The sequence below is a fragment of the Jaculus jaculus genome, chromosome 10 (assembly GCF_020740685.1).
Source record: "Jaculus jaculus isolate mJacJac1 chromosome 10, mJacJac1.mat.Y.cur, whole genome shotgun sequence".
NCBI lineage: Eukaryota > Metazoa > Chordata > Mammalia > Rodentia > Dipodidae > Jaculus > Jaculus jaculus.
The window spans coordinates 33,713,587-33,733,334 of record NC_059111.1 but is presented as its reverse complement, the minus strand read 5'-3'; the positions used below and the strand labels follow the sequence as shown (position 1 = coordinate 33,733,334).

The following is a 19,748-nucleotide window of genomic DNA, read 5'->3' as shown; positions in this document are numbered from 1 at the left end:
GCCTTGAACTCATGGCAATCCTCCTACCTCTGCCTCCCGAGTGCTGGGATTAAAAAAAGGCATGTACCACCACGCCCGGCAATGATTTAATTTTTATTTTATCTTCCCAAATGTTTCAAAAGTTTCCAGAGACCAATATTTTGTTGTACATACAATACTGCTGAAGAAAATTACTATTTGCAATCTGCACAGTAAATGTAGCTATTACATCATAAAGTAAACTGCATAAAAATTGTTGCTTTTTCATTCTTGGAGATTAAACGTACTATTTCAAGGAGAAGAGACAGTCAACAAGTGGTCTGTCAACAAAGTTTTGATCACTAGGACACTCCAGGCCCATGTGAGTAATGCACATCATAGGAAAAACACAGGAGGGCAGAAGCTTATGTGGAGTTATAGAGTAGAAGAAAGGAAATTAATCAAATGGTCTTCATGAGTGTTATGAACATAAATCTTCAGAATGTTGAGTAACAAGGCTAAGCCAAAGTCTAAATGGTCAAGATCTCCTTGTTTAGAAAACTATAGAACAAAGAGAATATTAAGAGCCTTTTCTTAGTGTAAAACCAGAATGTTTAGCTATATGCTACATATCATTCAGCATGGCATCGGATTCTTAAGCAATTATATTAAAAATTTTAAGTATGGAAATATTTATTAAGTATGATATATAATTAGTACCTTTGGGATTTGAGCATTAGTTACAGAATGACAGATTCCAAATATATCATGCTTTGTTTTGTTTTCAAGGTAGGGTCTCACTCTAGCTCAGACTGACCTGGAATTCACTATGTGGTCTCAGGGTGGCCTGGAACTCATGGTGATTCTCCTACCTCTGCCTCCTGAGTGCTGGGATTAAAGGTGTGCATCACCACACCCAGCTCCAAATACATCATGATTTTTATCAAAACTAAATATATCAAAGGATTTGTTTTGGACCCTATAACTATGTCATAGGAGTTTAGCGGTCATACTATTTGCTTCAGTTATGCATACGGAAGTCACATTGTTCTCTCATCCTTCTGAGACATCATAGGAGCCACTGACTTTGAAATAGATTGTTTTTGGGCCAGAAGTGAACAGAAGTACACCACTCAGTGTGAATCATGGACCAAAACCAGCCCACTGTCTGTTACTGCTCATAATGAAATAAACACGGAATTTAAGAGTTATCATTTATGTACTTTCATGCAATTTGATATCATAATTTTATGTTTGTTATATCTATTAATAGAAAACAAGTTTCTATTTATATATTCATAATTTCACTCAATTTTTTAGTAATTAGTTGTATTATATTTATAGAAATATTCCATTGCAGTTTGGAAAAAGAAATTAGGTCCCTAAGCACAAATAGTTGGAGAAGCATTGGCACACACAACTGAGCCATAATTATTTTGAGAATCCAATGCAGAGTCAAGGCCCATTTTTCTGTTAACCTTTTTTTTTTTTGGCTCAAATATGTAGTAGTATCTGTAAGTCTTTGAGCTCCTTATTATGAAATATTGAGGGTTGAGTCCTCCATGACAAGGAAGGATCTTATGAATAGAAAGTTTTGTGAGCTGCTGATTGACTAATCCTAAATTCCAGAGTCAAAAATCTATGTCTACTTTGGGTGGCTTGTTTTTGCATAACTCTCTTAAATCCTTTAATCCCTCCTGTCTTCTGATTCTTACTCTGTAAAATCAGACTGGTGTCAGATTCTAGGACTAACATGTGGATTCTATTTTGACAGAAACAACATCAGTTTTTCTTTCTATTGTGATCATTGAAATGCAGAATGCACAGATAGCTAGATGACAGAAATTTCAACTCATAATGAGCTGCTCCATTTCTCCTTTCTTTCTTTGGAGACAGGCTGTTGCTTTGTAACCCAGGCTGGCCTCTAACTCATGATTCTCATACCTCAACTTTCTTTTTGCTGAGATTACAGGCATGAGGCACCATGTCTGACTTATATTTAGCTTTGGAAAATGTTTTTTTAAATATTTTGTTTATTTATTTATTTAAGAGAGTACAAGAGGCAGAGAGAAAGAGAGAGAGAGAGGGAGAAAGAGAGAGAGAGAGAGAGAGAGAGAGAGAGAGAGAGAGAGAGAGAGAGAGAATGGGCGCACCAGGGCTTCTAGCCACTACAAACTCCAAATGCATGTGCCACCTTGTGGTTTATGTGAGCCTTGGGAAATTGAATCGAGGTCCTTTGGTTTTGCAGGCAAGTGCCTTAAGTGCTAAGCCATCTCTCTGTCCCTGGACAATGATTTTATACTTTAAAAATTATCATTTTTTTCAAGCTGACATATATAAAGTTAAAGCTAGCTGGCATTTTAGAGTGAAGCCCTATAGAAAGCAGTATGAAGAGTCCAGGCCAAAGTGTTTTCCCATCTTTTCCTCCCTTTCTTCCTTTCTTCTTTCCTTCCTTCCTTCATTCCTTTTTTCTTTAAAATTTCCCTCTTTCTTCCTTCCTTATTTTTCTCTTTCCTTCTTTGCTTCTTTTTTTGTCCTTTTTTTCTACTTTCATTTTCTCTCTGTTTTCTTGAGTTTGATTATTTATTCCACTGATGAGTTATCTATGGGCTGATGGTAATAGTTAATAGTAACTCTCTCTTACCTGGCTATATAAACCAACCCTTCAGGGATCCTTTTATCCAAAGCATAGAATAATAAATGTTAATGGGATTACTAGTCAATGTTTAAGAGAAAATTTATATTTTGTGCATATCAAATTTTGATAACTACAAATGAGTAGCAAAGACTTTTAAAAGAAAATTCCTCATGTAGAAATCATTTAAAAATCTTTTTCTTGACAATTTCACGTGTGTTTATGATGTATTTTGATCATTTGCATCCTTTTATCCTCACCTTGTCCTTCTTCCCCTCCTGCTAACCTCCTTCATCTCAACTGATTCCCTCCTACTTTCATATCTTTGTGATTTTGGGGTGAGGGACCACTGAGTCTAACTAGGCTTGCTTGCTTGAGCATAGGTGAGAAGTTAATTTTTAGAGCATGGGTGACCAATCAGAGGGTATTCTAGATATTAATCTATTGTATAGCTGACAAAGATTTTCTACCGTTCTGTAGACTTCCTCTTCACTCAGTTCACGATTTATTTCCTGTGCTATATATAAGCTTTTAATTTCTTAAACCCCACTACCAATTATTAGCTTTTTTTTTTTGAGTGACTAGTGTTATATTCTGTAAGACTTCACCTGATATGTTTTCCCTACTTTTTTCTCTAGCAGTTTCAAAGTTTCAGTTCTTATATTAGAGATAGTAGACACACTTGTCTTGTTCCCCGTCTTTTTATTTTCATTTATTTATTTGAGAGAGAAAGAAAGAGGGAGAGAGATAGAGAGAATGGGAACACCAGGGCCTCCAACCACGGCAAATGAACTCCAGATACATGCGCCACCCTGTGCACCTGGCTTACGTGGGTACTAGGGAATCAAACTGAGGTCTTTTTGCTTTGTAGGCAAGTGCCTTAACCACTAAGCAGTCTCTCCACTCTCCAGCTCCCTTGTTCTCAATCTTAATGGGAATGAATGCTCAAATTTTCCTTCATTTAGCATGATTTATAGCCCTAGTCTCTCTAGGGCATTTATCATGAAGAGATACTGTATTTTGTCAAAGGTCTTTTTTGAACCCATTGACATAATCATATGCTTTCTGTACTTGAATCCATTTATGTGATATAATACATTTGTTGATTTACATAAATTGAGCCATCCCTGTGTCACCAGCATGAAGCCAACTTGCTTATGGTGAATGGTCTTTTAATGTGGTCTTGAATTCAGTTTAATTTTTGCATCTTGTTTATCAGGGAGACTGCTCTACAGTTTACTTTTTGTTGTTGCATCTATCTGGTTATGGTATCAGAGTGATACTGGCTTTGTGAGATGAGTTTAAAAGTGCTTCTTCCTTTTCTATTTTTATGGAATAGTTTGAGAAGCATTCCTTTTAGTTCTTCATTAAAAGGCTGATAGGATTCTGCAGTGAATACATCTGAACCTGAGCTGCTACTTTTTTTTTAATTTTGGAAATATTTTAGATAACTATTTCAATCTTTAAGTTTGGAAATATTTTAGATAACTATTTCAATCTTGTTGCTTGTCATGGGTCTGTTTACACTATTTGTCTTGTCTAGATTTAACCTTTTATTAGAGAGAATGTGTGTGTGAGAGGGAGCAAAAGAATTGGTGCACCAGGGCCACTACAATGGAACTCCAGATGCTTGTGCCACCCAGTGGCCAGGTGCGACCTGTTTTTCTTCTGTTGATTTCCAGTGTTCTCTATCACTCATATCAATATGAAGCTATATGCCTAGTGGTTAATTCCTCTTTGTGGAGGAACAAATGACAGCTAGGCATCTTTATTCAGCCGTTGTATGTCCTCCAACAAAATTAAAAAAAAACTGAAAAGGAGCTAGAGAGATGGTTCAGTGGTTAAAGGCACTGCTTGCAAAGCCTGATGACCTGGGTTCAGTTCCCCAGTACCCACGCAAAGCCAGATGCACAAAGTGTTGGATGCATCTAGAGTTCTTTTGTAGTAGCAGGAGGCCCTGGTGTGCCTATACTCAGTCTCTCTGCCCATTTCTTTCTCTCTATTTCTCATAAATAAATATTTTAAAAAGTTAAACAAGCTAAAAAGAATAATCTTGTGGAACTCTATGTAAATATTTGGGTTGACTAATAATGAATTAGTGGTACTTACTTCTAATGTGTTTCTTACATATTTCACTCATCTTTTCTTTATTGTTTGGAATACTTTCTCTTACTAAACCCAATTTAACAGCTACTCTTATGTACTCTATATGAGAGTGTAAATTGAACAATATCTCAAGGTCATTTTGATGATTAATGAAAAGCTTTGGAGTTTTTGTTTTTTTGTAAAAATTAGACTCAGCAGTCCCCAGACAGTCAGTGTGTCTAGTGCCAGAAGGTGCTACATGGGCGACTGAGGGAAATGACCAATATCTGTCCAAGCAACTCATTGTCTAACCTAATTAGCAACAAATAACCTGATGTGATGCCCACACAAGTGCAATAGTGGCACACAGCCATGGTGAGGAACCAACTGCTCTTGATTTGGCTAACTGATCCCCTCAGTGGTACTAGACCCATAGCTGGAGCTGGGAAACAAGTCAGAACCATACCCAAACACAAGCCCACTCTACAATATCAAGCTACCATCAATCACGGGGTACAAGAGGGCCTACACCTATCAAACGCTCTATCAAAAAAGTAAGTGTTATCTCAATTTTCCGAGTGCTAACTTACTCTCGGTTGGAGAATCTGCTTCTCTTTTTCAGATAGATGCAGATCATAAGGAGAGAGCTGCCCCAACATACCTCAAAAGGGGCCCAACTGAAACTAAGGACAATTGGCAAAACAAGCAAGGGTGATGTTTTCCTGTGAACCAGATACCAGCAGAAAGGGGAAGGAGACCAACGCAGAGAAAAATCAACTCCTACCAAATCAGAGACCCAGAGCCTCAGAGGCCCCCAACACCTCAGCACTGAAGCAGACCAAAAATGAACCCAACATGGCTCAGGGAAATTTTGCGGAATAGGGGACGGAAAGAATGTCAGAGTCACATGTTGGGTCATGATTTGCAGAGACATTTATCATACCAATAAGTGGGGGCTAACTCCACATTGCATGACCCATTTACATCAACAAGGAGGGTCCAATGGGAGGGGGTAGATCATAGATGAGCCTAAACAATGGTACCAAACTGCCTGTATTTGTTGAAAAGAAAACTAATAAATTAAATTTTAAAAAAATTAGACTCAGGAACTGCTCTATATGTACCACAAGTGTTTATTCATTGAGATAGGAATTTCATGTTTTGTTCATTTATGACACTGTTAGATAGCAGTGAGAACTCACTACAATGTTTCAAATAAAATCAATTTTAAAGAATTTCAGATAATTTTAGGTTTCCCTTTCTTTTCCTACCATCCACTTTCTCTTCCTGGGCATACAATTGGATTATATAGACCAGTCTTCCTGAAATAAGATCACATCTCTAAATTCTAGTGAGAAATGACATTTCTAGTACAAGGCTTTATAAAAAGCAGGAATATCCACCTTCATGCTCTCATTTCATCCACTGATTGGCGATGGTGAAGATGAAAGAACCTGAATTCTTCTTAGTTACTATGTGGATAACAAACACCCCAACTAGGAATACCTGCCTTGATTGGCTGGCTACTTGTGCAAAAATAAAGTGTTTTGTCTGACCTATTATGCACTTTTTGATCTATTTACCTGTAGTGTAACCCACAGTCTACATGCAGTGTCTTTAACTGTTCCTGAAGTGACTTATTCACCTATCTAAGTCTTGCACATGAAGCACGATGGTGATGTGTGCTTTCTTTCTGGTCAAAAGGGCTTGACAACAGACTCAGATGTGGTAATTTGTTACCAAGGAGTTGAACCTGTAAGCCAGTCACTTTATTTGCTGCTTCTTCTTCTTCTTCTTCTTCTTCTTCTGCTGCTGCTGCTGCTGCTGCTGCTGCTGCTGCTGCTGCTGCTGCTATGGATGGAATGCAGGGACTTATGCAGGCTAGCACTCTACACTCCCTGCTACAGTGGTGATGTAACTTGCAAACATTCTCAGTTTTCAGCTGATAACTCATCCTCTCCCTTCTCACCAGCTAACTAATTTTTTTTTTAACCAAGAATCTTTATACATGAACATACTGTGATTTGGTCATAATCCACTCCCATTACCATTTTTTTGTTCCCTCCACCCCACCCCAGTCCCATTCTACTGAACCCTCCCCTCCTCTTTCCAACTAGTCTTCTATTTTGATGTCTCTTTCTTCCCTCCATCAAAATGTTGATAGGTTCCATATTTTGCAGGTCTTTGGGTAATTGACAGCTCATGACTGCTATGATCAGCATCAATATTCTGTCTGCCACCTCCTCTGCAATGTCTCCTGAGTCATGGCAGTGATGGAGGTGTATCATCCAGAGCAAAGCACTCAACTATCTCTTCTTCTCAGCACCTTGACGAGTCTTGGGTCTTCCCGGTAGTTACCACCATCTGCAAAAAGAAGCTTCTTGGACTGGAGAGGTGACTTAGTGAAGGAGCTTGCTTTCAAACCCTAAGGATCCAGGTTTGATTCCTCAGTACCCATGGGCAAAACATACATATTCAAAGGGCAACTTGATACACACAACATATCCATTTAACCAAATAACTGTGGTAGTCCCCCACCTCACCCCAGGACCAAATCTTCTACTTGCTCTCTATCATTCTTTCCACTTGAAATTTCCTACTTCCCACTTTATCTGTAGTGAAGACAATGTATTCAAGTGAGTTCCTGGGAGAGACCAACCATGTTTTCTCTGCTTCTTGATTTTCTGTTTTGACCTACTCTGGCATGTAGCCAAAAGTTTCATTGGTCATTGATCAATATATTCTTTCACAATTAAATTAATTCAGCTCTTATACCTGTCTTCTGCATACAACAGTAACCTAGCTAATGTTATGGACATCAATACCCATGCTTGCTTCACTTTGAGGATCACTGTAGTGTAATGGGGTGGTGGGACAGTGCCAAAGATGTTGCCGTCATTGTCCATTTTCTCTCCCTATAATGATGGAACTGGTGGAATTACATGTGTCTAGAAGGACTAATAAGACATTTCATTCACCATGTCAGCACCCAAAGAAATAAATGTAATATCCAAGCTGAACAAGTTTGGATTTCATGAGCATTTCAGAGTATATCAGCCTCACTAGGAAAATGCTTGTGCCCAGCTCACAGCCATTTAGGTCTTGCATAAGTTCCTCTTATATGTTCTGAAATAATGAAACCATAAAGGTGATGCCAAAGAAGGATATTTAGCAATATAGAAATATTTTGTGATAAATATCATAGTGGTAAAGCAAGTTATAGATGCAGCATGATCCTATATTTGAAAGTAAAACAATGCATTGATTTATTCCTCAAGTAAACATCTTAATGGTGTGTGTGTATTGATGCAGAGTCCAATTTTATTATGTTACATTTTGCAATTAATACGTATTGATTTATAACAAAAATATCACTATTAAAGTGAATATTTTTGAATTCTAAGAAAAAGCTAGTGTTATAACACTGAGGTTGTAATAAATCAAGCTGAAGAAAACATGTTATTTTGGTCCTGTATTCTACTGTGACTCACCAAATATGCCCTACACTGTTTATTTTATTTTCCTTCCATTTCACTATTAAAAGGAACAGATGCATTTCACATCACATGGATCTCGTGGAAACATGCCAACCATTTTCTTAGCAACCGAACTCCTGTCTCTGCACTGTGCATGTTAACTAAAGCAGCCTGTTGACGGCTTAAAATAAACCTGCCTTTTTCCATTTAGCATTTTATCAAATGAATGTAATTTTGTTTGCTGATGAATTTAGTTCAGCTTCAAGGGAATTTTTCTCTTCTTCATGGGGAGGCTGGAGAATCAGAATTGTTGTGCAAAAGAATGAAAAGCAAGCCTAGGGAGAAAAAGACAGTCTGGTGTTTACATGGGTAAAGTAAAAATATCTTTGCCAATTTCACCCTTACCCCTTCCTTGCATTTTATAGGGTAGAATGTTGTTTAAGCGTAAATTCTCCTTCAGGTTTTGCATTATGATGTTTGGGTTACTTGATTAAATGCATTAATGTAAATGACTGCTCTGATGATTAATATTATGTGAAAGTGTCTGTCTTATTTTTCTCATTTCTAACACTTTGATATGCTCTAAAGTTCAGTTATATTCATCTCACAGGATAGTAGACCCTTTCCTGGGCTTAAGATTTAAAAGGATTTGACAATATGTAATTTGATAAGGGGAGAAGGTGTCCATTATCAGCAATAAGGGGAGTCAATATTTTAAGAAGTGACTGTAACTTGGAAGAAAGTGCTATTTTATTTGAATATAAAAATATATGTCTGTGTGTATATATGTACATGTAGATATTTAGTGTTCAAAGAGCATAAAAATATTTATTAAATAAGAAAACTTGAAAGTTTCTTTAAAAACTAATAGCTTAAAAACAAAAGCAAACATGCAGTTAAACCAGCATCATGTATCTACCAAATCAATGGCAGAAGGAGGGTTTGAGAGAACACACAAAATCCAGGCAGGTTACCCATCATCTTCTACTTGTCTCCTTATGTGGAAGCTGATAGTGGAAACTGGCGCTAATAGAAAGCTGTGTCACTCTTTCAGTTTCCACTTTATTTTCCCCAGAGCAAATTCCTAAATGTTAACCATCATTAAGCAATCAAAGTTGATGCTTTAGCTGCCTAGTTTTACATTTTCCTCCTAGGAATTAAAGACACAACAAGTATAAAACATATTTCTGATAAATCCACTCTTTCTAACTCCTATTCTATTTGTCTTTTGAGAAATAAATAATCTTATATTATCTTTAATATTAGGTAAAACTCATGTGAGATTGACAGAGATTGTGTGTGTGTGTGTGTGTGTGTGTGTCTGTGTGTGGTGTGGTGTGGTGTGGTGTGTGAATGTGGTGTGAAGAATTTGGAAGTCTAATTTACAATATAAAATTGAGAAACTAAAAAAATTAAAAATCTGTTAACAAAATATTGGTGTTAGGATAATTTATGAGTGACTCTAGACCACCAAATCAAAAATACCTTTGACTTATAATTTTAGGATGTTGCACAATTCTTTTACACATAGGGAATAAAGCTAGACTGTATCGCCACTGAGACCCATGTGAGTCTGAAACAAAATAGCCAGTGCTTTCTTGGCTCCCCAATGGTGTGATTGCCTGAGCAGAAAAAGAGACTTGCACAGACAAATAGTAGATAGACTCTGATGCATGTATATGTATATGTGCATGTATACATACATGTAAGCAACTTTGTGTCAATTATAGTAATAGAAACTGTATTCAGGTATTAGGAAAAGATACTCTTCCAATGTAAGAGTCCAAGATACACTGCTTAATTTAGCAGCTATTAGCCATATGTGCTTAAATTCTTTAAACATTTCATTTGATTTAAAAATTTTTAATTGTATGCACGTGTTTGTGTTATATGTGTGAGTCTGCATAGTCACATGTGTGTGAGTACACATGTGGGGGGCACGCTTGCACAGGAGCACATGGAGGCCAGAGGCTGATGTAGGGACTCTTCCTCAAACACACCCACCTCATTTATTTATTTTCAAATAATGTATTGACTTTTAAAAGGCTGTACACATAGATCCCCTCTTCCCCCATCCTAATTCTGCCAAGGGTGTTTAGTGGAGTTATTTGTATTCATTGTGGGGACCAAGATGCCTCAGTCAGCCTCTCCCAGGATGGGGAAACATGGTGCCTCAGGCTATTCCCACCCACCCGAAGGCCCTTACAACCTTTCTGACTCCTCTGCTGTGATGCTCCCTGAGCCATTCTACCTCATTTATTGAGACAGGGTCTCTCACTTGAACCCAGAGCTTGCCAATTTGGCTAGTCTAGCTAGCCAGCTTGCCCTAAGAATCTCTCTGTCTGTCTCCTGAGCACTGGGATTACAGGTGGACTGTCACATGGGTGCTAGGACTCCAAAATCAAGTTGTCACACTTGCTAGGCAAAAACTTTACCATTCTTAGGTATTGATTTTATTTTGTTTAGAGACAGTCTCATGTAGCTACGGATGGCCTCAAATTCACTATACATCTGAGGATAACCTTGAATTTCTCATCCTCCTGCCTCTACATCCTGAGTGCTGGTTTTACAGGCATAGGCCATCATACCCAATTTATATGGAGCTGGGGACTGAATCCAAGGCCTTGTGCATGACCGGCAAGCCCTCTACCAAATGAGCTCTAGCCCATCCCCAGTGTTGCAGTCAGGTTCACTTTGCTGACAAAAATCACCTAACCAAGAGTAGTTTTTTGGGGGTAAAGGGTTTATTTTGGCTTATAGACTCAAAGGGATGCTCCACAATGGCAGGGGAAAATGATGGCATGAGCAGAGGGTGGACATCACTTCCTGGCCAATATAAAGTACACAATAACAACAGGAGAGTGTGCCAAACACTGGCAAGGGAACACTGGCTATAACACTTGTAAGCCCAACCCCAACTACACACTGCCTCCAGGAGGCATTAATTCCCAAATCTACATCAGCTGGGAACCTAGCATTCAGAACACCTAAGTTTATGGGAGACACCTGAATCAAATCACATTCCACCCATGGTCCCCATAAACTGATAATCATACATGATGTAATATGCAATGCATTCAGTCCAACTTTAAGTCCCTATAGGTTTTTTATCAATCCTAGTGATGTTCAAATGTCTCCAGAATCCAAGGTCTTTTAATTGAACCATAGTATCAAAAACATTCCAAAAAACCCATAATGGCACAGAATACACATTCATGCTGCAAAAGATGGCATCAGGCATAGCAAATAAATATTCAACCAACATGAGATTTAAACAGGGCAAACATCAAACTCTGTAACTCCAAGTCCAACAACTCTAGTCAGTGACAAGTCTCCAAGTCCAATAATTCTAACCAGCAATAAGCCTTTGGAGTCCCAATTCCACCCCTCTATCTAGGCTACTCACAGTCCTGGAAAACTTCATCTGGGGCCCACAGCTATCCTCAGCAGCCATCTCATGGTCCTGGTGTCTCGACTGGGTCTCCACCACAATCCATGGTGCATCCTCATGGCTCCATCAGGTCTCCATGCAGGCAATCCTGCTTCACACTACCCATGGCCATTTCTAAAACAGAAGACCACATTGAAAACTTAATGGCCCTCTCTTTCCTGCGTTTCTTATACTCCATAATACCAGGTAGGATGCCTATTTGTTAATCTGGGTGGAGGCAGGAGGGCCTAAAGCAGACTTTAAAGAACAGGACATTTCTTGAGCACTCAGGCCTCTTCAAAAGACTCTACATTCTTCCTGTTGCCCCAGTGCAGGTCAGCTGGCCCAATCTCAAAGGTTATAATCTCTCAAACAATTTCACATGAGTGAGCAGCAGTTTAGGCACAAAGATTTCATTTTTTCTGGGCCATATGCCTCTGTACACACCAGTCAATTTCTCGGTACTGCAATCCTGCACAAGTTCTCAGGACACAAGTATAACAGCAAGCCTCACATAAACTGCCTCTAGCCCAGTCCAAGCAAAGCTCTTTCTCACCCTCATAAACCAAACCATAGTCCATAGTTCTTACCACACTCAGGTCTTTCAACTCTGATCAGAATAGCCCATCAAGCTATACTTACAGCACTGCAAGGCATCTCTCAGGCCAAGGTTTCAAGTCCTTCCACATTCCTCTTGAAAATCAGCTCCAAAGTGCCAAAGCCATAGTCAGGTATCTAGAAGCAAATGACCCCACTCCTTGGTACCAACATTTCTGTTGTAGTCAGGTTCACATTGCTGGCAGAAATCACCTGACCATGAGCAGCTTTTGGGGTAAAAAAGGTTTATTTTGGCTTACAGACTGGAAGGGATGCTCCATGATGGCAGGGGAAAACATTGGCATGAGCAGAGGGTGGACATCACCCCCTGGCCAACATAAGGTGGACAATAGCAATAGGAGATTATGCCAAACACAAGCAAGGGGACCTGACTATGATACTCATAAGTCCTCCCCCAACAATGCACTTCCTCTAGGAGGCTTTAATTTCCAATTGCCATCAGCTGGGGAACCTAACATACAGAACATGTAAGTTTATGGGGGACACCTAAATAAAACCACCACACCCAGTATCTCACATTTAAAGTTCATCTCCTCCATTTCTCTAGCCACATTTCAAACCTCTCGTAGCCATATGTAGCTAGTGCTACTAGAACAACAGCACCGATTTAGAATTCTTGCATCATTTTGAGAAGTTAAATTGGACAGTGCTGGTCCAGAAGTTTAGGGAGATAGTTTTCCAATGCAGTTAATTAGAGCTTATTACACTTATCCTTGTAATAAAGTCTTCCCTGAACCAATTTCAGTTGTACATTACTAAAACAGGCTATTTTATTATGCTATTCACATAGTGATTCAATTTCTAATTAGAAGTTGATGAAGTTCTTTCATTTACTACAGTATCATTTGCACCACATTTTCCAGCTGCATTAAGAAGTTAAATTGTTTCACAGAAGATAACAAAAGACAGGGAATTATTCAACAGTCTAGAAAAAATATATAGATGAGGGATGTGTATGCATATGAGCATGCCTATGTGTTTTTGCATTTGTGTGTGTATGTTTGTGTGGACCGAAAACCAAAATTAAAAGCATGTGTTTCTGTGTGAAATACTGGATGTACTCTGTTGATCTCTTCTGTCCCATCAAGAAGGAGCCAGTCAAGTCCAATACCCATCACACACATTGAGGAAGCTTTAGAGAGAATACTTGAAAGGAGTTCTTGGGAGTAAAAAATTATCAATGGCTCTTAAGATTATGTTTGTCAGAGCATACTCTTCACATTTACTTGGGGAAATGAAATTATTTGACTGAACTTGTCATCAGTAAGATAGGGAAACATGAATCCCTCACAGAGAGCAACAGCTGATAATTAAGGATATAGACAAATATAGATGCATACATATATATACATACACATGAAGATATATGTGTAGGTAGATGATAGATATAAAGATATATTGGTTCAGGTATAATAGAGACTAAAAATCCCCACAATATGGCACCTATAAGCTAAAGACCTACTTTAGGCTGTAGCTCTGTATGCGGGAAAAGCCCTGTGTACTGGTAGGTTCTAGTATAAGTCCTGGTGTCTGAAATCCTAAGAACCAGGAGCTTTGTTGTCTCAGAGCAGCTTAAAATGAAAGATAAAATATGCCTTTCCTCTGCCTGTCCCTTACTTTTCCTTATTCAGGGATTCAGTGGATTAGATGATGCTACCTAAAAACAGCCTCACAAATGCACTCTCACAAAAGCAAGTCACAGACACACTCTCATAGGAGCAACCTCACGGAGAAATGTCTCACAGATGTACCCTCACAGACTTGCTCTTACAGAAGATGTCACAGAAGTATCTCACTGATGTACCCTCACAGTCTCACCCTCATGGATTCAAGCATCCTCCAAGACTCTCCCTCAAATATACATCCTCACAGAAGCAGCCAGAAATAGTTTTACCTTTAACTTAGTCAAATTGTCACCTAAAATTAACCATCACACTCTTCTGTGTATCCTATTATAATACAGCTGGTTCCTAGAGAGTATTTTTATCTAGCTAGAAAAAGAAGTCTCAGTTTTAGCATATCTGAGGTATTTGGTTCTCCTGCATTATCAGCCATAGACCACAGTGGTTTGAGACTCTGTTGCAAGCCTAGCTTTAGCTGTATGGGTTGTCCCCTCAATGTATCAGAATCTATCAAGTAACTACAAAGCAGAGAAATATGTTTATAACTGCCTGCTCAAATGCCAGAGCACCTCACCATGAGTAAGAAGCCTGCTGGTTTATGGTTTGAACATTTTAAATAGCTTGTATTAATCAAACTGACATCCCAGAAGTGATACCTGTGACATGAGTATTTTTATCCCTCTTTTGCATTTACCAACAAAGCACAGAGAGGAAGACACCTGCTCCCCATCTCACAATTCTTAGAAGCCAGAGCTAGAGTTGGAACCTGGCTTCCAGATTCTAGATTTACACATGAATCTTGTGGGCATCTTCTGGCTCATTTCAATAAATAACATTTGTTAGGTGAGATTACTGCATTGCCAGGACATAAGCCAAAGGCATTACATACAACAGCTGATTTATCTTTAAAACTGTCCTGTAAAATAAGTACTATCTCTTGTTGTCCTGGGACTAAGGATATCGAAGCATACAAGAAGTAAACCTGATGTACAGTTTACACCACTAACAATGTCATAGCCAGACTTTGACACCAAGTCTGGCTAAAATGCCACTATTCATGCCCCTTAACGACCTTCCCAAGCTTCTCCTCAGTGCTTCACAGAGAGCTAGTAAACCTGGCATCCCAGAAGCGGAAACTGAATTGCATGACCAAAAAATGTGTGAGTTTGAATAATCATTTAGGGTTTTTTTGCTGAAAATGAGAACATTAAGATGAGAATTAGAAAAGAAAATCACTTAATCATGAAATAAAAATGGACTCCTGTCCCAGCAGTCCTATTACTAATTTTGCTTTTGAGATCTAATTTTTATCTTAAGTATGCTTATTTTGATTCTAATCCAGTAGATGCAAGTTATAATTAAAGTGGCATTTACTACACTGGACTTCTTTATGCTGATTAGATGGGAATGTCTAGGGCAGAAAAAGTCCCCTGGGATCCTGGCACATCCAGCATCTTGATCATATGGCAGTAATAAGCAGCTGAAATCCAGCTCTGGGGAAAGGCAGCCTGAGTCACGGCATTTTTAGATGAAGAGCCGCAGCAGAAGCCAGGGAGCTGAGTTTTCCAGGCAAGGCCCCTTGCGGGAGGCTCTACGTTGTTACATGTTTGTCAGTTGACCATGAAAAAAAAAGACAAAGAAGGAAAAATGAATGAAAGATCCTTAGAATGACTGAACCATATGACAGTTATCGGCAATTCAAACACAACTGTTGCTAAACTGTGGAGTGTTCTGACTTAAAGTCAGCATACAGGTAGCAAAAATCAGATGTGGATTCTGAGCTTGTTAGAGCCTCCCCCACTTTTTAAAAATTACTGCTGTGTCCAAAGTGGTAGAGTATGAAAATAATGCCCTACCCAAATCACCTCTAATGGAACTGATATACAACTTCTTTTTTCTTTTTCTTTTCTGTTTCTTTTTTGTTTTTCAAGGTAGTGTCTCACTCTAGCCCAGGCTGACTAGGAATTCAGTATGTATGTAGTCTTAAGTTGGCCTTGAATTCACAGTGATCCACCTACTTTTGCCTCCCAAGTGGGGGGATTAAAGGAATGCACCATCATGCCCAGCTAACAACTTCTTAATACTTTGATTAATAATATGTACCAGCTATATGACTTACATCCAAATGACCACTGCACTACTTAGACATTTTTCTCCTAAAGAATTAGTATTCTCGGGCTGGAGAGATGGCTTAGCGGTTAAGCGCTCGCCTGTGAAGCCTATGGACCCCGGTTCGAGGCTCGGTTCCCCAGGTCCCACGTTAGCCAGATGCACAAGGGGGCACACGCGTCTGGAGTTCGTTTGCAGTGGCTGGAAGCCCTGGTGTGCCCATTCCCTCTCTCTCTCTCCCTCTATCTGTCTTTCTCTCTGTGTCTGTCACTCTCAAATAAATAAATAAAAATGAACAAAAATATTTAAAAAAAAGAATTAGTATTCTCAAATCTTACATTTCTAGAATGGTGCCCAGTATCTAAAACAATAGCCTCATGCCTTACAACATATTGTAATAGAAAATGCAAATGTGTACTTTCTGTAGCCCTGCTGGAAAAATAGCAGAAAAACTTATCTCTCCATAATGCAAACAGTTCTACTGACATTTAGAATGTTAGCATTCAGGCAACAATACATTGTTGATTGGGCAGTTAGAATCATGGTTCTGGGATTAAAAGAAGATAACTTTTTCACCATGAAGGCCTTAAAAAGTGCTCCTTGAATAACCAATTTTCCCAGATAGTCACCTACTCTGTACTCTGCAAGGAACAGGGAGGACTAGGCCCAATTTTAAAGAAAGATTGAACACTCGCCCTCATTTATTACTCCAAATTAGAATATCATGTAGGGAATTAAAGGCTTTCCTCTAATCTCCATTCCCCTCTTGATTCCAATCTTGGAGCCTGATTATAGAATTTGGTATTCTGTACCTATGGTGAGTCTAAATATGGATTGGGGCCATTAAGGCTCTTCCTCCAGTAATATGCCACTACTTTATATAAAGAATGACCCCAATCATAGATTCTTATAGGTATTTAGATGAGAATTTAAATCTTTGGGGAAAACAGCAATTTTGTCCCACCACAAACAAATCAATCTGTGATTTGTGTATTGAGACTTCCCTGCAGAGATTCGGGCAATTAAGAATTGGAAGCCCTTAATTAGGATAAGAGAAAAGACCCAGCAATAGCGATGGAGAATCTGATGAGTTCCAGAGGGCTCTGTGCGCATTGCAAGAGTGGTCACCAGATGCACTGCAACGTCCACAGCCACAGAGATCAGCTGAGCCCTCAACGCTTGCATCATGGCCAGCTCTTCCTGGGTTCCTCGTGTCCCTTCTCTCAGCTGCCCATTTCTTCTGCTGTGGTTTGATGCATATAGTGAGTAAATGGCCCCACTTTTGCCCAGAGGAACTAAAGAGGACATTTCAGATTTAACATCTTCCAGAATTTGCACTGGGATTTTTCAAAATGATAACTTTTATTCTTATACACAGTAAGCAAGAAAAGTGACTTTTACCCCTCTCTTTGCCAGGCATCTCTCTGGCGGAGTGATAAATTCCCACTGTACCTAGTGGCTTACATATCACCACCCTATTTCTAACAGCCTCCCCATTCTCCACCCCTAAATCACTCCTGCTCCCTAAGTTGGAGTTTGAACCTCACCACCTCCAGGCAAGTAGGTACAGATTAGCCTCGAGCTCATTTTTTAATGTAACTATGAGCACCTTGGCTATATTGTAACTTGTTAGGTACTGAACACAACAAGAAGGCCTCAGTTAAAATGGAGTTATGATGTGGGACACACAAGAAATTTGTTGTTTAAAATTTAGAAAATCCAAAGTCTAAGAGAAAATAAGAAAGAAGGGATTCAGCATTAGACATTTGAACAGTGATGACCCCCAAATAAATGCCTGCATTTGGGAACTTAAAATACGCTTTAATTATAAATATAAATATAAAAGGAAGGGGGTGAGAAGATGACTCCACAGTTAAAAGAACTTACATGGGACTAACAACCCAGAGTTCAGATCCCAGAAGCCGCATAAAGTTGGCAGCCATGGGACATGTGTCTGTGGTCCCAACCTTGCCTGCGGCCATGGAGGTAGACTCAGAAGAGTCTCACAGCGCACTATCCAGCGAGTCTGACATTCACAAAAGAGGCCATGTCTCAAGGTGAAAGGTCAAGATCAGCACCCCGAGGTCCTCTGGCCTCCACACTGTGCTACAGAGTGTGCACTCATAACCACACACACACACAAACACACACACACACACACACACGTGAACATGTGCACATGCGCACACACATACATATGTGTGTGCCCAGCTCAAAAACAAATAAATAAGTAAAATCTAAAAGTAAGGTTGACTGAGTACATATATGGGAGAGTGTGTGACAGAACAAAAACTACAGTTTCTCCAAAGTAACATAGAAAACAGAAATACTAATCTGTATACTACAGGCTGACAACACTGTGCCTTCCTGGAAAGTGAAAAGCAGTCTGATATTTCAGTTCCAAAACAGTATTTACAAACTTTAACCTTGCTGCTGCAGAGCCTCTCTGACAACTTTCTGAAATGATGCAGCCCTATAACTGGCTTCTTTAATTTTATTTCTCCTGCTACCATTATTTTATATATTACTCTGCAAGTGTCTTCCTTATTTTCTGGCCTACAGGGAACAATTTACCTAAATATTAACATTAGTGATTTGAGCATAGTGTTCTTGAATAATTTTATCCCCCTGCTTTTTAAGACTATCCATTACCTTTATTCTGCTTCCTGTACTGATGCTTTTCATGCTGTTTGCAATAACTTTCAGTAGGAAAAAAATTAAATGTATATAGTGATGCTTTCCTGAAACAGAACTATTGAAGGCATTTGTTTCTTGGATCTGTGGCTATGATTTTAAAATGAGAATGTTATACCAAGGAAAATACATAATGTAAGACATATTGTGCCACTGTGGGGATATTCAGAATTTCCCAAAATATTTTTGTTTCTTCTCCTTTTTTTAAGTTTTACAAGAAAATATTTATGTATTCAAAATTTCTTCCTATTTATTGAGGTTTATTTTTTTTCCTTATAGCTCCTTGCTGTCAGTTTGCCTAAATGTATGATTTCAGGATGTTTTCTGGTTGGACTCCTGAGACATAGCAACATCAAGCCGGTTTATTTAGCCCTGTGATGGGCAAGACTGCAGGAAGCGAGCGAAAGCTGTTAGCAGAAACCAGGAGGGAATCTTTAAGAGCACGATGCGCTGTGTGTCACCGGAACACAAAGAAACGCATCCTTGCGCCTCCACGGAGATGTCAAGGGCGCAGAGCTGGACGCTGGGGAGCCGAGTACTTACCGAGGGTGCAGCAGCCGCTCTGAGAGGAGAAAGACGGGGCTGCCTGGTCCCCAGGGCTGACAGAACAGGACCACCAGCGCCCTCCCCCATCCCCGCTGCCTCAAGCTCTTTCTGCAGCTAAACTAGCTTTGTATAAGAATCTTTTTATAATCCGTGGGAGCCAACCCTTTTAGTGCTTGCGTGTTCTAGTCATTAGATCCAAAGACCAGCTGTTATTTACAAAAAAGAAAAAGAAAAAGTGTGTGCGTGGGGAGGTGGGGGTTGTCAGATAGTTGCTGCGGGATTGGCTCTTTCCTGTGATGGTCAGGCACCTTAATTTGCTGGATAGATTGATTGTTTCTGGCATTTGTACCTTTCCTGAACAACAAGGTAGAAATTCCAATGGCGGGGCCAAATTCACAAATGATGAATGAATGTGGAAGACGCATTCGGTGTCTCACAGACTTGCAATGGATAACAGCACTTAAAAGTAGTGACAGCTGAATTTGAGTGTTTAAAGTTAGGGCGGTGTTATTAATGGGGGAACTGGGGCAGTGGGGATTGTGAGAGAGATCAAGCACTTATCTGAAACGAATGGG

General features: G+C 39.3%; 1 long non-coding RNA gene across 2 annotated transcripts; it reads right to left on the bottom strand.

Annotated features, from left to right (window-relative positions):
• Positions 1-8,296: 8,296 nt before the first annotated feature.
• Positions 8,297-19,220, bottom strand: LOC123463946. 2 transcript variants are annotated; one of them, XR_006639286.1, is made up of 3 exons: positions 19,171-19,220; positions 11,561-11,719; positions 8,297-8,489 (listed from the first exon to the last, which is right to left on the bottom strand). It is a non-coding gene; the product is annotated as an uncharacterized LOC123463946 (long non-coding RNA). The 2 variants fall into 2 exon arrangements; XR_006639285.1 differs by lacking the exon at positions 19,171-19,220 and adding an exon at positions 12,227-12,323.
• Positions 19,221-19,748: the final 528 nt, after the last annotated feature.